Raw genomic sequence first — 15,002 nt, 5'->3', positions numbered from 1 at the left:
GATCCAGTCTTTGCATATATCCTCTTGTAGGCATTCTTTTCTAAATTTTTGTGTGTATGAGTGCTGCTTAGGCATTTTCGTAAGAGTTATTTTTGTTTAGACGTACTCGCAACCTGAAAGACAAATGCACTTGATAATTAAAGAGCTCTACAATGGATTGCATAAGATATTCTTTTGTGCTAGGTATGTGGTTACCAGGGCCCTCACATACCTAACTGCCGCCCAAGGGCAAAGTTCCTAGTGCCGCCCCCCTGCTCCCACCCCTATATTCAGCCCTAACCCATCAGTTCCAAATCCAACCCCATTTTGAATTACTTTGCTGCCCATGGCCCTGTATATAGGAACCTAACTATACTGTAAGGCCTAGTTACAGGATATCAAAATATATAACAGATTAATTACACTGGTGAAAAAATATCTTATATTATGTGACTTACAAAATAATAAAGTAAAAAGCTCTTAAGGTATTATTACAGTTTCATCCATTATGGGAAATCTATTATAATAATATATTTCCCGAGTAAAGCAAGTCTTTTGTAGTATTTCTGTAAAATATTATCTGTCGCAAATGCCTAGTTCTTTATATATCGACAATCAAACTCACGCTACTCATGTCTTCCTCCCAGATTTTTTCTAAGTCTGTTGTTATTGTTGACTGTGTCTTGTGTTTGCTTAAATGAGCCCTGTAACCGCTATAATCCGCTGACAAACTACTCCACTATGAAGTCTTACACGTTTGACCAATCACAGCGCCTGTCCACTATGACGTCATACATGTTTGGCCAATCACAGCGCGACAATACAACAGCGCGACAATACATTATCTTCCCAGGCATTTCATTTCGTTCTTAGACATGGAGACCATAGAAAGCACGTCATCTCATGTTGCACAAGAAGTTGAAATTCCATCTTCTTGTCCTGACTGTTTCCTAACTTACAATGAATTTGTTGAAAAACTAGTGCATTTGTGCCAGAGAGACAATTTAATTTTACAAAATAAAAATTGTCCTGCATGCCAAGGAACCTTCCCAACGGCTTCACGTTTTCCTCAAAGCAGCAGCACATCTTTATGAACCAACAGTTTAAGGTAAGCTTCATTAATTTATAGAGTATATTATAATGGTGATAGTATAATGATGTATACAGCAGTACCATCACTTTGGATTTGGTTTGATGGATGTGTTAGTTAGTGGCTGTAAGGGGGGGGGGGTCGCAGGGGCTAGGCCTAGGTAGGGGTACAGGGCCCTAGGTTAGGTGGTTGTATTAGGTTCGGTAGTGTCTCAAAAATCACTGTGGCCTTAAGGGGGGGTCGCAGGGGGGTCGGAGCCCCCCCTGGTAGGCCTAGGTAGGGATACAGGGCCCCTATGCTAGGTTAGGTGGGTTTTCTTAGGTTCAGTAGTGCCCTGAAAATCACTGTGGCCTTAAGGGGGGGTCGAAGGGGGGGGGGTCGCAGTGGGGGCGGAGCCCCCCCCCCCCCCCGGTAGAGCTAGATAGGGGTATAGGGGGAGAGGTGGTGGAAGGATAAGTATTCATTTATTGCAAATATCATTTGACGCCCCCCCCCCCACCCAAAACCCCGGTTCCCACCTGGTGTCCCCCATAATTGTTGGGATGAAGTAGGGTCTTTCTGCATTCTGGAACAACTTGTTGTTTTAACTCCAATTACATAGTAAATCTCTAAATCGGATGGTTTGCGGTCAAAATAAACGTTAAATTCGTTGGAACTACACTATTTCTGATGCAACAAATATATTTTTAGTCCAGTTTCCCCATAATGGATGAAACTGTAAATTTACCGCTCTTAATTTTTGTTTCATAAATACACATTAACAGAAATGAAGACTGTGAAGTAAAAGAAAATAAATCGATTTCAAAACAAAATTCCATCAGTAACACAGAAACATCCAACCATAACATAATAAATTTTATAATCAAACATTCACAAGATTTATTTACATATCAGAATTACGAAGAAAATAAATACATACATACTTTTCGTTATTTAGTAGAAAATAGAATATACTACATATCTATATACATAATATATATATTTTAAGTAAAAATATATCATCTAACAAATAAAAAAACAGCTTGGGATATTCTCTACTTGAACGAATATTTTTTGACAAAACTTCTTTACTTGAACATATTATGACAAAACGTCTTCACTTCAACAAATATTTTATGACAAAAAAAATTCTTTCAAAAGATGTTCTTTTTAATTTCTTAGTATTCGCTTTGTGCTGGTATCTTTTTGTATCTATGAGTTTTTTTTCTATCTAAATCGCAGATTCTGAAGAAAATACTGATTTTAGCAAAGATTTCTAAATAACTTAAGCATATGAGGTGTATCTGCAAAAACAAATATTTCTGTATTTGCTGTTGAGTGTTTTAAGTGAAATTCTATTCGAGTTGATCGGGTTTATACAAAAATGCTTCCATATTCTCACATTAGAAGGTCCTAGGCCACGAACAATAGCATCAATGAATTAATTGATGGCACAGCTGTGCTCTTTAAGCATTTTGGAGGAACTCCACATATCTGGGACTTTACATCATCTTCAAAATGTTGGAAATGAAGGGAACAAACTCGGGCATGTTTTACGTTACTTTTGTCGAGGCGTCTGCAGCGAATTACCCAGCTGAGAGGTTTCATTAAATAAACACAAAAATTTCACAAAACATGAAATCGGGAAGAACTACACACGCACTATAATTACCTGTTAATGGCGATAATGTTGAACGACTGTAGGGACTCGGGAATCAGGACGGGTAGGCCTATACTGTTTTGCTCGATTGCCGTGAGCACACTGCAGCAGAGTCAAGTTCAGTCAAGTTGGGTCAACTGGAGCTATACTGTCGAGCTTTGTAAAAAAACAGACGATGTAGGGAGGAGCAATGCTACTGCCATCTTCATTTCATGCCAGGTACTAATTTGTATGCGGCCGATGCGGCTGTGGCTGGAGCTTCCCATCTTTCGTGTATTGTCTTTGATCACAATAAAGTACTGTCCGAAAGTTTACAAGCTCTTATAACTACTTAAATTACTCAATAATTTACTGTGATGCTTACAGGCACTCGGAATATTTTGATAATTATCATAGCCTCCATCTGCTTACCTTTCAGTTGAAACAACAAATATGACCAACAGTAGTTTCTCTATTGGCGCTACTTGCACAAAGCCAATCATTCTGTTCATACCATTTTATCTGGAATGTTCGAGTTCCAATTTTATTTTTCAATAACGGAGTCACGTCTGCCTGAATTTCACGTTTTTTTCCGAAATATTTCTAACAGCATATGGCTTGTTATTTATATCTAGCACTCTGTCTTCCTCCATTTCTAAGTGAGCAATCAAAGAACGACAACGGTATTCACAATAAACATCAGCAAACTGCGTGGGACAATAAAACAAACAATCACCGTAGAAACGTAGTAAGAGATGCCTGCTAGTCTTTTACAATAACAACGCTCTTTCGAATTAGTGTGAATTACTGGACAAATTTTCGTTCCTGTGTAGATACTGTAAAATAAAAAACCTTTCATAGATTAGAATTTAAATATCAAGCTCTATTATTATTATTATTATTATTATTATTATTTTACTTGCTAAGCTACAACCCTAGTTGGAAAAGCAGGATGCTATAAGCCCAGGGGTTCCAACAGGGAAAATAGCCCAATGAGGAAAGGAAACGAGGAAAAATAAAATATTTTAAGAATAGTAGTACATTAAAATAAATATTTCCTATAGGCTATAAACTATAGAAATTTTAACCAAACAAGAGGAAGAGAAATAAGGTAGCAGTGTGTGCCCGAGTGTACCTGCAAGCAAGAGACCTCTGAAGAAATTTGGTGTTTTTTGATTACTTTTAAATTTTACAATTATTACAAATAAATCTGGCTGCAACTTCAAAGGCTGAGTCAGACGTTAGTGTACAATGTCGAGAGAAAGTCTACTACAAAATATATTTTGACTTAGGGCACCCCTAAAACGACCACCAAACACTGAACGAAGATATAGGAACTGTGACCCGGCTTTATAAAGGGTGCCCAAGGTACTGTAATTACATACTGGAAGTCAGTGTCGGCAGAAATTAAAACAGCATGCAAAGTTGCAAATGCAAGATCACTTAAGAAAATCTAATACAATACTTTACTATAGTGTGAATCATGCAATAGGAGGAAGAACGTTCAGTTATGCTGCACCGAGACTCTTTAACGACCTTCCACTCGATGCCAAGAATAGCAATAATGTGGCAGCTTTCAAGAAAAACCCGAAGACTTATCTTTTTAGAAAGTGTTAAAATAGTGACCTGAAAACTATTAAGCCTGAATACAAATGCTAGCGAAATAACTGATAACGATACAGAGCAAAATATTAACTGGAAAGAAATTATTTTTTCACACACCAAGGCCCGCCTGAACAGACCTTTAGTGTTTGGTGGAGGGCGAGAAATAAACCCCTAAAAGTAAAAGTAAAAGTAAGTATAGTCCATTTCTTTTAGCGATGCATATTTGCACCGACTCGCCGCGGTGCCCTTTTAGCTCGGAAAAGTTTCGTGATCGCTGATTGGTTGGAATTATCTCTTCCAACCAATCAGCGATCCGGAAACCTTTCCGAGCTAAAAGGGCACCGCTGCGAGTCTGTGCAAATATGCATCGCTAAAAGAAATGGACTATAGGGCTAAGCCGAGTAGCCGGAATTGCCCCCCCCCCCCCCAAAAAAAAAAAAAAAAACACACACACACACACACATATATATATATATGTATATATATATGTATATATATATATATATATATATATATATCTACATATATATATATATATATATATATATATATATATATATATATATATCTACATATATACATAAATCTATACATATATATATATATATATATATATATATATATATATATATATATATATATATATACATTGACAGAAAGAGAACAGGCAACCATGCGTTCTCGTCAGGACTAGAACTGACGATAAGAAAGAGAAGGAATAATGGGAAATAATCCTAAAAAAAAAAAAATGGCATTTCCTCCTGTGAAGTCCTATAGGCTTTCATGAATGGGAGAAGAGAAAAAAACTCATTACTTATTAATGGTTTTGATTCGATGAATAGGAGAATCATTGGCATGATGCAATATGAGGAGGATTCGATGTCTCTAAAGGCTTATGTTACCAGTAGCAGTTCAAATGAATCTATTGCTATAATCAGAACTCTCCATGCTCGTCTCTGCCAGGGTGAGATACGTATAACTTGGACTAAGTCTTCAGTATGCATTATTTTCTCTTTCTTCCTGCTAAGAGCTTTGCCATTCAAATAATTTTTCTGATAATCTTACATGATATTGTAATGTCCTGTGCTGACAATTAAATTTTAGCACTTGTAAGGCTCCTGCGTCGTTGTGACTTCAATCTGACCATTACCGGAAAAATCAGGTTTATGAAGCTATGATCATTCGCTGTAGCCTACATTGTTTCTGAAGCTTTGATTGCTACCTCTCTCAATACAAGAAAAGGCCATTTCCTTCTTTAATTGGGATAATTGGATATTCTGTTATAGCGTTACTCCAGCGATGTCTCGATTGGAACTTTTTCAACTGAGTAGCTACACAGATAATTCTCTCTCTCTCTCTCTCTCTCTCTCTCTCTCTCTCTCTCTCTCTCTCAAGTAATAGCGAAAGAAGAAAGCATTAAATTTTTTTCTACTAACGTTCCCGATTTTCAATTGAAAGGATTATGTGAAACAGGTTTCAATAGCTAAGAACTTTTTCACTAGCAATCCTTTACAACTCTTACTTTATGATATATTTCATATTAATGATTCTAATGCAAGTTATTCATTTTCATAGGTTTTGATAAGTTATTTCATTATTTGAATCAGTTTTCATTTTTCAATTCGCACCTGAATTGGAAATTTGGTTTTCCTATGATCCCAAAATCAGTGATACTAAGATTTGATGTCCTTTAAAGTAATGGCATATATACATATATATATATATATATATATATATATATATATATATATATATATATATGTATATATATATATATATATGTATATATATATATATATATATACAGTATATACATATATTATGTATGTGTGTATATATAACTATACATATATTATATATACAATATATATATATATATATATATATACAGTATATACATATATTATGTATGTGTGTATATATAACTATACATATTTATATATACAATATATATATATATATATATATATAAGTATATATATATATATATTCTTCTTCACCCAAAGGGTTAACTATTGCACTGTAATTGTTTAGTGGCCACTTTACTTTTGTGAAGGGTAGAAAAGACACTTTAGCTACGGTAGGCAGCTCCTCTAGGAGAAGGACATTCCTAAATCAAACCATTGTTTTCTAGTCTTAGGTAGTGCCACAGCCTCTGTACCATTGTCTTCCGCTCTCTTGGATTAGAGTTCTCTTGCTTGAGGGTACACACGGGCACACTATTCTATCTTATTTCTCTTCCTCTTATATTGTTAAAGTTTTTATATTTCATATAGGAAGTATTTATTTTAATGTTTCTGTTCTGAAAATATTTTATTTTTCCTTGTTTCCTTTCCTCACTGGGCTATTTTCCCTGTTAGAGCCCTTGGGTTTAGAGCATCCTGCTTTTCCAACGAGGGTTATAGATTAGCAAGTAGTAATATATATATATATATATATATATATATATATATATATATATATATATATATATATATATATGTATGTATGTATGTATGTATGTGTGTGTGTACACGTGTGTGTGTGTACACGTGTGAGTGTGTGAGAGTAGATAGAAGCATTATATACCATCTCACACTAGAACAATTAAACCGCTACTCGCCGAGAACTTAAATGGGTCATTCTGCAACTGTTGGATAATGACATCCTTAACAAGTTACCAGGAAGATTATGAGCCACAATTATATTAAAAAAATGAACCATAAGTGAAAAAATTACAGATTTGATCTACCAAGCGAAAAACAAATTAATTACAGAGGCGAAAACACTGGACTCATGAAAGGTTTACGGAGAATTATTCAAAGTGCAGACTTTTAAATCCTTTATAATCTTAGGACCTTTCTCTGACGATCTCTAGCCAACACTGGGTGAAGAGAGAGCCAGTTTTGATTTAGGCAAACGAGTAGGGAGTGTCGTGTTATCTGCGCTTCTTGTTTCTTTTTTTAAAGAGAACGACTTTATTTAGTAATAATAAGCATAGTGTTAAAGGAGTTTACGATCGGTACGTCACGGAAGGGAATTACATCTAATTGAATACCAGTGATGGAAGTTTATTCATATTCCTTTTTTAACAAAAAATACTCCACTATAATTATTTGAGGTTTTGACCCTAATCTTTCATACGTTAGATTCTGAAAGATCTTTATGATATTTTTTGATAGCGGGAAAAAACTATATGTTTACCTTATATGAAGAATCAGTATTTCATTGATCTGGTTAAGGAGCAGGTATTTATCTCCACTCGACTTTGATTACTATGTACTGGACAAGTAACGATGTTACTTTGCCATTGTTTACTGTGAAGTAGGGTATATACGTATTGTGTGATTTTTATAGATTGTAGAGGACAATAGATTAGAAGACTGCATTTGCTTCTTACATTTATAGCCAACGTAGAACAATTTGATAATTACGTCTACGGACCCAAAATATAAGTTTATCAATAAAATTTATTTTACATTTTCTTTTATATCGACCAAAACTATAGAAAATGAATACAGTTTATATGGATGACTACTCTTAATATTGTTAATAGGGCTTTGACCTTTTATGATTACATATATTTTGTTAGGATTTTATATTCTTTGAGCAGATAGAATAATAGTAAAGTAAATTAGATTATAACACTGCATTTGCTGCTTACATTTATAGCCAACGTAGAATAATTTGATAATACGTCTAAGGAATCAAATATATAAGTTTATCACTAAAATTTATTTCACATTTTCTTTTATGTCGACTAAAACTATAGAAAATGAATACAGTATTATATGGATGACTACTCAAATATTGTTAATAGGGCTTTGACCAATTATGATTACATATATTTTGTTAGGATTTTATACTCTTTGAGCAGATAGAATAATTTGAATAAATTTGCGTCTTACATAATCAGTTCATGGACAATGTTCTAATGTTAAAATACTTTCATAAGGCCGAAACAAAATGTATTATGTCATGAAAGCTGTATGAAGTTCTGCTGAATTGTTTTACACAAAATTAAATTAATTATGTTTATCGCATGTTAACTATATATATTCACAGATGTTAATATAATTTAAGAGTTATTAAAAATATTCAATTGTCCTTGTGGGTAAACTATATCTGAAAACTTACGAATATTAAAGAAAAAAAAAAAACTGACGTATTAGATATTCAAGAATTCGATAGGCTATAGCTGAAAAGTTGATTGTGCCGGCATGATGTATCCAAGGGGCTTATATATATTAATATGAATAATTTGGATAACAAAAATAAGAAAAAAATTGTAAATAGAACATCGAGAATTAGTCAGAACCGAGGAAATCTGTTTTATATCAAACTATGAAAGAGAGAGAATGTGGTCCAAATTATATTTCGTAAATATCATAATAATACTTTAATACACTCACAATTTTAGTCAAAATGGCTAAATCTAAATCAGTCTAAACTGTAGTATGCTTCCTCTACAATCTGCAATCGTAATGGAATAATCAACGGCAACATCTTCAGTTCTCGATTTCTTAACATTTCTTAAAAGGGAAACTGTAACTGAAAGCTTGAAATCTATAACTGGATTAGCTGAAGATTTGACCATAGCTTTCAAAGTGTCTGTAAGAGGAAAAAGTGCTGGACCCCTATTCTAACCCCATTCTGTTTGTCTGTATTAAAGGAATCACTAATTCAGGTGGTTTTAGTTATTGAGTGTGCTTGACATATCAATAGATATCATGAAAATTATTATTTTAAGAAAAAAATTGTATTATAAAAACTAATGAAAAATATATTTTGTGCGTGAGCTGATCTACCGAAAACGAAACAGTTAAGTAGTTAGCAATTAACTTTTATGTAAATCATTTATAATGAATTATTATTATTATTATTATTATTATTATTATTATTATTATTGTTATTATTATTATTATTATTATTATTATCATCATCATTATTATTAACTAAGCTACAACCCTATTTAGAAAAACAAGATGCGATAAGCCCAAGGCCTCCTACAAGGAAAAATATCCCTGTGAGGAAAGGAAATAAGGAAATAAATAAATGATATAAGAAATAATGAACAATTGAAATAAAATATTTAAAAAATAGTAACAACATAAAACAGATGTTTCATATATAAACTATAAAACGTCTTATGCCAGCTTCTTCAACATAAAAACATTAGCTGCAAATTTCAACTTTAGAAGTTCTACAGATTCTACTACCAGATTAAGAAGATCATTCCACAACTTATAGCTACAATAAAACTTTTAGATTACTGTATAGTAATGAGCATCATGCCTAGTAATACGAATAGGATGGAACTGTCCGGGAAGATCTGAATATAAAAGATGATTAGAATCATAAAAAGTTCTTAAGTAACATGCATAACAAGGTAATTGAATGACGGTGCCAGAGATTAATATTTAGATCCGGAATAAGAAACTTAATGTAAGTTTCTGTCCAACAAATTGAGATGAGAATCAGCAGCTGAAGACCAGACAGGAGAACAATACTCAAAACAAGGTGGAATGACAGATTTAAAATACTTCTTCAGAATAGATTGATCACCGAAAATCTTAAAAGACTTTATTTATAAGCCAATTTTTGTGCAATTAAAGAAGACTCAGACCTAGTGCGTTTCTCTAAAGTAAATTAGCTGTCAAGAATCACACCTAATATTTTAAAAGAGTCATACAGAGTTAAAGAAACATCATCAATGCTGAGATCAGGATGTCGAGGAGCCACTGTCCTTGACCTACTTACAATCATACTTTGAGTTTTGTTAGGATTCAACTTCATGCCCCACAATTTACATTATTACTAATTTTAGCTAGATCTCTGTTGAGGGATTCTGCAACCCAAGATCTACATTCACGAGATGGAATTGATGCAAAGTGTAGCATCATCTGCATATGCAACAAGTTTGTTTTCTAGGCCAAACCATATGTCATGTCTATATGGTATGAAACGTAATGGGCGAAGAGCACTACCCTGTGGAACACCAGACATCCCATTCCTATGCTCACTATGGTCCTCATCAACAAGAAGTCTTTGCAATCTGTTACTTAAAAACTCAATAATAATGCTAAGAAACGACCCACCCACTCCCAACTGTTTGAGTTGAAAACAAGGCCCTCATGATTAACACGGTCAAAGGCAGCACTAAAATCAAGGCCAATCATACGAACTTTCTGACCACAATTAAGGGATTTCTGTATAGCATTGTAGATTGTAAGAGGGGCATCACATGTTCCAAGGCCTTTACGAAAACCAAATTGCAAACTAGGGAACAGATGATTACCTTCAGCAAATGTATTAAGACATTTTGCCAAAAGACGTTCAAAAGCTTTAGATAATATGGGAGTTATGGAAATTGGGCAGTAATCATTTAGACTTGAACTACCACAAATACATTCACATAGTGGAGTAACAATACCAATTCTCCAACAAGTACTAAAAGCTCCTCTTCTTGCTAACTTGCGTAAAACAGATAACTTTGGAGCTATGAAATCTGTAGTATTTATAAAAAAACAAAAACAAAGGGAAAATACCATTTGGGTCTACATCTCCACAATCATCAATGTCCATCAAGAGAGCTATAATTTCACGACATTGAAAAGCTAAACTAGTTAGTCTAGCCTCAAGAAAACATGAATGACGAAGATCAAGTTTTGGTTGCCTTTTCCTTTGAACAGTGAATGATAGAGCCATCTGGTTTAAGTAAAGGAGGAACCGTTGCATCTACACCAAAGAGTACAGATTTAAGGGTAGTCCACCACTTGTGCTCCTGGGTTGTACCAGAAAGGCTTTCTTTTATGGTTAAATTGTATTCCTTTTCAATTGAAACATAAACTCTCTGAGCAAAAGCTGTAAGCTAAGTATAGTTATTCTAAGTCAGATCTGATCTGTTACCCTTCCAAAGATGATAAAGCCTCCTGCTTCTCCAAATAAGCACGTTTACAATCATTAAACCAGGGTTTGTCTTTCACTCGGTACCTTAGCACACGAGAAGGGATATGCCTATCAATTATGTTGACTAGATTCTCATTCAAAGGGACAACAGGATCAACACTACTATACAATTGTGACCAATTCAAGCCCAAAAGATCACTCAAAATCCCATTCCAGTCTGCTTGAGATTTCATATAATTTTTACATGACTATGATACATCGTGGATAGGCTGCTCAGTTTTCACTACCCATGAAATCGTGGCATAATCAATGTCCCAACTGGAGAGCCAAGCTTACGTGTTATAACGCCAGGGAAGTAGCTTCACTTGTGATTTTCTCGCAGACTGATTCAGAGGCAAAGTCTAAAGCTCTTGAGCCATGGCGATCGGTAGGAGAAACACAATTTAACCACTCCCTATGGTGAGCATTGAAATCACTAACAAAGACAAAGGGGCCTTTCTATCATCTTCTATCTTAGCCATGAATGGTAAGAAGACAACCAAAGACGGAATCATCTATGTCTGGATTCCGGTAGATTAAACACAAATAGAAGTTGTTATGCCTGCAAAAAACTTTTATCACCTGAATGGCATGACATTCACATTCATAACAGGACTTATGAGAAGCAGGGTACTCAATCCTAATATAAACCGCCATTCTTCTGGCCATAGGAATGGCATCCCGTTTCAAAATAAGTGGCTTCATAAAACCTGTTATAAGAAGCTGAGATGAGTGCTTCTTATTAGAAACCAGAGTTTTTGAGATCAAAAGAATATCATCCTGTCTGGACGCAACTAAATATTTACATGGAAACCACGAATACTGTATTGCAATTATCGCTACTTATTACATTCAAACAAGCAACAACATATGATGACTTCGGTCAATTACATTAATTACTAATTACTAGATTCCTTTAAGATAACTCAAGACCCTTTCTCTACATAAAGAATTCATTGCGTTGTGTTACAAAGACAAAAGAACATACTATATTCTATTGTGCTTTTTTCCCCCAATTATTACCTACTGGTTTCATATGAAGTTCTCGCCGAGTTCGGATTACAATAGGCACGGGTAAACCACGATACCATTAATATATATTTAATTTTACCCAGTCACGGAATCCCACGCACAGATATGCATATCACTAACGATTTATCTCATTCAAGGCAATTAGATAATATATGATACTCATCCAAACATCAGTTGACTAATTCATACAATTCATTATATGCTGGGAAGGAACGGCATCGTTAATCAAAGTGAAATTCTCTTCACTCTGATTAAGTTCTCCTGTTACCAAACCACGCTACGAACGTTGAGACTTGAGAAGCGACAGACAGCAACTGTGGCCATTACCTCTGCTGCCTCTGTCGTGAAAATAATACGTTTGCTCTCTCACCGAAACCCACGACTTCGGCCTCGTTCGCTCACGACAAAAGAAACAACAAAACGAACGATGCCAACAAACCAACACGAACCGAACGAAACTATCAAACAATTTACATCGCATTGTTAACCAATTATGCAGCTATTCACTAGAAAATATTCCTAGGTAACAATGCTTACTACAATTAAATATAAATAAAACATTCATTTGTACACAAACCTGCACATTTCCACTTAACGCAATGTAATATAAAGGAACATTTTCCATATACAACAATTGATTTTCCATGTCATTATTGTAAGTAACGACAGCAATACAGTAGACGTACTGGTCCCGTATTTTGCTCAATGTCTCCAGACAGCATAAGAATTAATGGTAACAAAAAAGATACATCATACTTAAAAACTAACTGAACAAGAATGATAACAAAAACAATATGTACAGAAATATAAATAAAGTGATTGATCAAACCCATACACTATAGAAAAAAAGTCGTAAAAACTGGTCAACATGGAGGAGCCGATACACCATGCACGGCTAAATACCCTCCAGGATAGCCACTTCAACCGAAGGGAGGACAGTAACGATGGTTTTGAAAAGAAAAAGAAACAGATAAGGAAAGACAACCTCTTGATAAACCACAAGGCATCCATGGCCCTTTTAAGCCTATCCAACACACCATTTAAAAAAGAAAAAAATGAGAGGAAAACTAAAATATAGAATAGCATGCCCGAGTGGACCATCAAGCAAGAGACCTCTAACTCAAGACAGCGGAATACCATGGTACAGAGGCTATGGCACTACCCAAGACTAGAGAACAAGGGTTTGATTTTGGAGTGTCCCTCTCCTGGGAGAGCTGCTTATCATAGCTAAAGAATATCTTCTACCCTTACCAAGAGGAAAGTAGCCACTGAATAATTATAGTACAGTAATTAGCCCCTTGAGCAAAGAAGAATTGTTTGGTAATTCAGTGTTGTCAGGTGTAAGAGGAAAGACGAGAATGTATAAAGAATTGGCTAGACTATTCGGTGTATATGCAGACAAAGAAAAAATGAGCTGTAACCAGAGAAAGGGAACCTATGTATTACTGCCTGGCCAGTCAAAGGATCCAATAACTCTATAGCGGTAGTACCTTAACTTGTGGTTGGTTCCCTGACCAACGCAATACTTTTCCTTTCCAAGGTATTCCAGTGTGGGAGATTTTAATGATTAATAGAATGTGGATAATAGAAGGGAGTGTAGGTTGGCCAGGGCACCAGCCATCCATTGAGATACTACCGCTAGCGAGTTATTGGGTCCATTCACTGGTCAGACAGTACTACACTGGATACCACTCTCTGGTTACAGCTCATTTTGTCTTTGCCTACACATACACCGAATAGTGTGGCCTAGTCTTTTCACATTCTCCTCTGTCCTCACACACGACACTGGGAATACCAAATATTTTTTTTTTTTTTTTTTTTTTTTTTTCACAAGGGGTTAACTACTACAATGTCATTGTTCAGTGACTATTTTCCTCTTGGTAAGGGTAGAAGAGACTCTTAGTTATGGTAAGTAGCTCTTCTAGGAGGACACTCCAGAATCAATCCACTGTTCTCTTAGTCTTGGGTAGTGCCATAGCCTTTTTACCATAGCCTTCCACTGTCTTAGATTAGAGTTCTTTTGCTTGAGGGTACACTTGGGCACGATGTTCCATCTTATTTCTCTTCCCCTTGTTTGTTTTGAAGTTTTTATAGTTTATATATAAATGATCTAATTTAGTGTTGTTACTGGTGTTAAAAGGTTTTATTTTGATTATTTATTACTTTTCTTTTACCTCCTCTATTTCCTTATTTCCTTTTCTCACTGGGCTATTTTTCCCTGTTGGAGCTCTTGGGCTTATAGCATCTTGCTTTTCCAACTAGGGTTGTAGCTTGACTTTTAATAATGATAATAATAATAATAATAATAATAATAATAATAATAATAATAATAATAATAACCGTGAAGTATAATAACCTTAATCTCAGCTGCTTACCTTGAATGATATCAGTATAGCCTATTAATGTGATGTTTAACTGTCTTTCTCGTCGCCGATTCTTGTTGGACGTAATAATGCTTCGTTGTAATAAAACTTATTTACTCTTATAACCACATTGTAGGCACACTTTAAGAGTTTACTAATCTCTCTCAGTCTCTGGGTTAAACTGACGTGACTTGGCGTCGTAAACAAATAAACGATACAATCTGAACAACTGAGCATCGTTATAAGCGATTCTAATCTCATATGTAGTACAAACAAGAAGCTAAGTTGTGTAAGACTTGGAAAGGTTGAAAAAGACTGCGAATGTTTGTAATAAGTGATTGTCAAGAATGCAAGAAAGGGGATTAAAAGGTAGACCTACGAAAAGGCT

The 15,002-nt window shown here is 34.8% G+C and overlaps 1 long non-coding RNA gene across 1 annotated transcript; it reads right to left on the bottom strand.

Annotated features, from left to right (window-relative positions):
- Positions 1 to 2,975: 2,975 nt before the first annotated feature.
- On the bottom strand, positions 2,976 to 14,762 carry LOC137623681 (uncharacterized). Its single transcript, XR_011040611.1, has 2 exons — positions 14,627 to 14,762; positions 2,976 to 3,523 (listed from the first exon to the last, which is right to left on the bottom strand). It is a non-coding gene; the product is annotated as an uncharacterized lncRNA (long non-coding RNA).
- Positions 14,763 to 15,002: the final 240 nt, after the last annotated feature.

The sequence above is a fragment of the Palaemon carinicauda genome, chromosome 30 (genome assembly GCF_036898095.1).
Source record: "Palaemon carinicauda isolate YSFRI2023 chromosome 30, ASM3689809v2, whole genome shotgun sequence".
NCBI lineage: Eukaryota > Metazoa > Arthropoda > Malacostraca > Decapoda > Palaemonidae > Palaemon > Palaemon carinicauda.
Note: the sequence above shows the minus strand (reverse complement) of the source record. Positions and strands in the feature narration are given on the sequence as shown.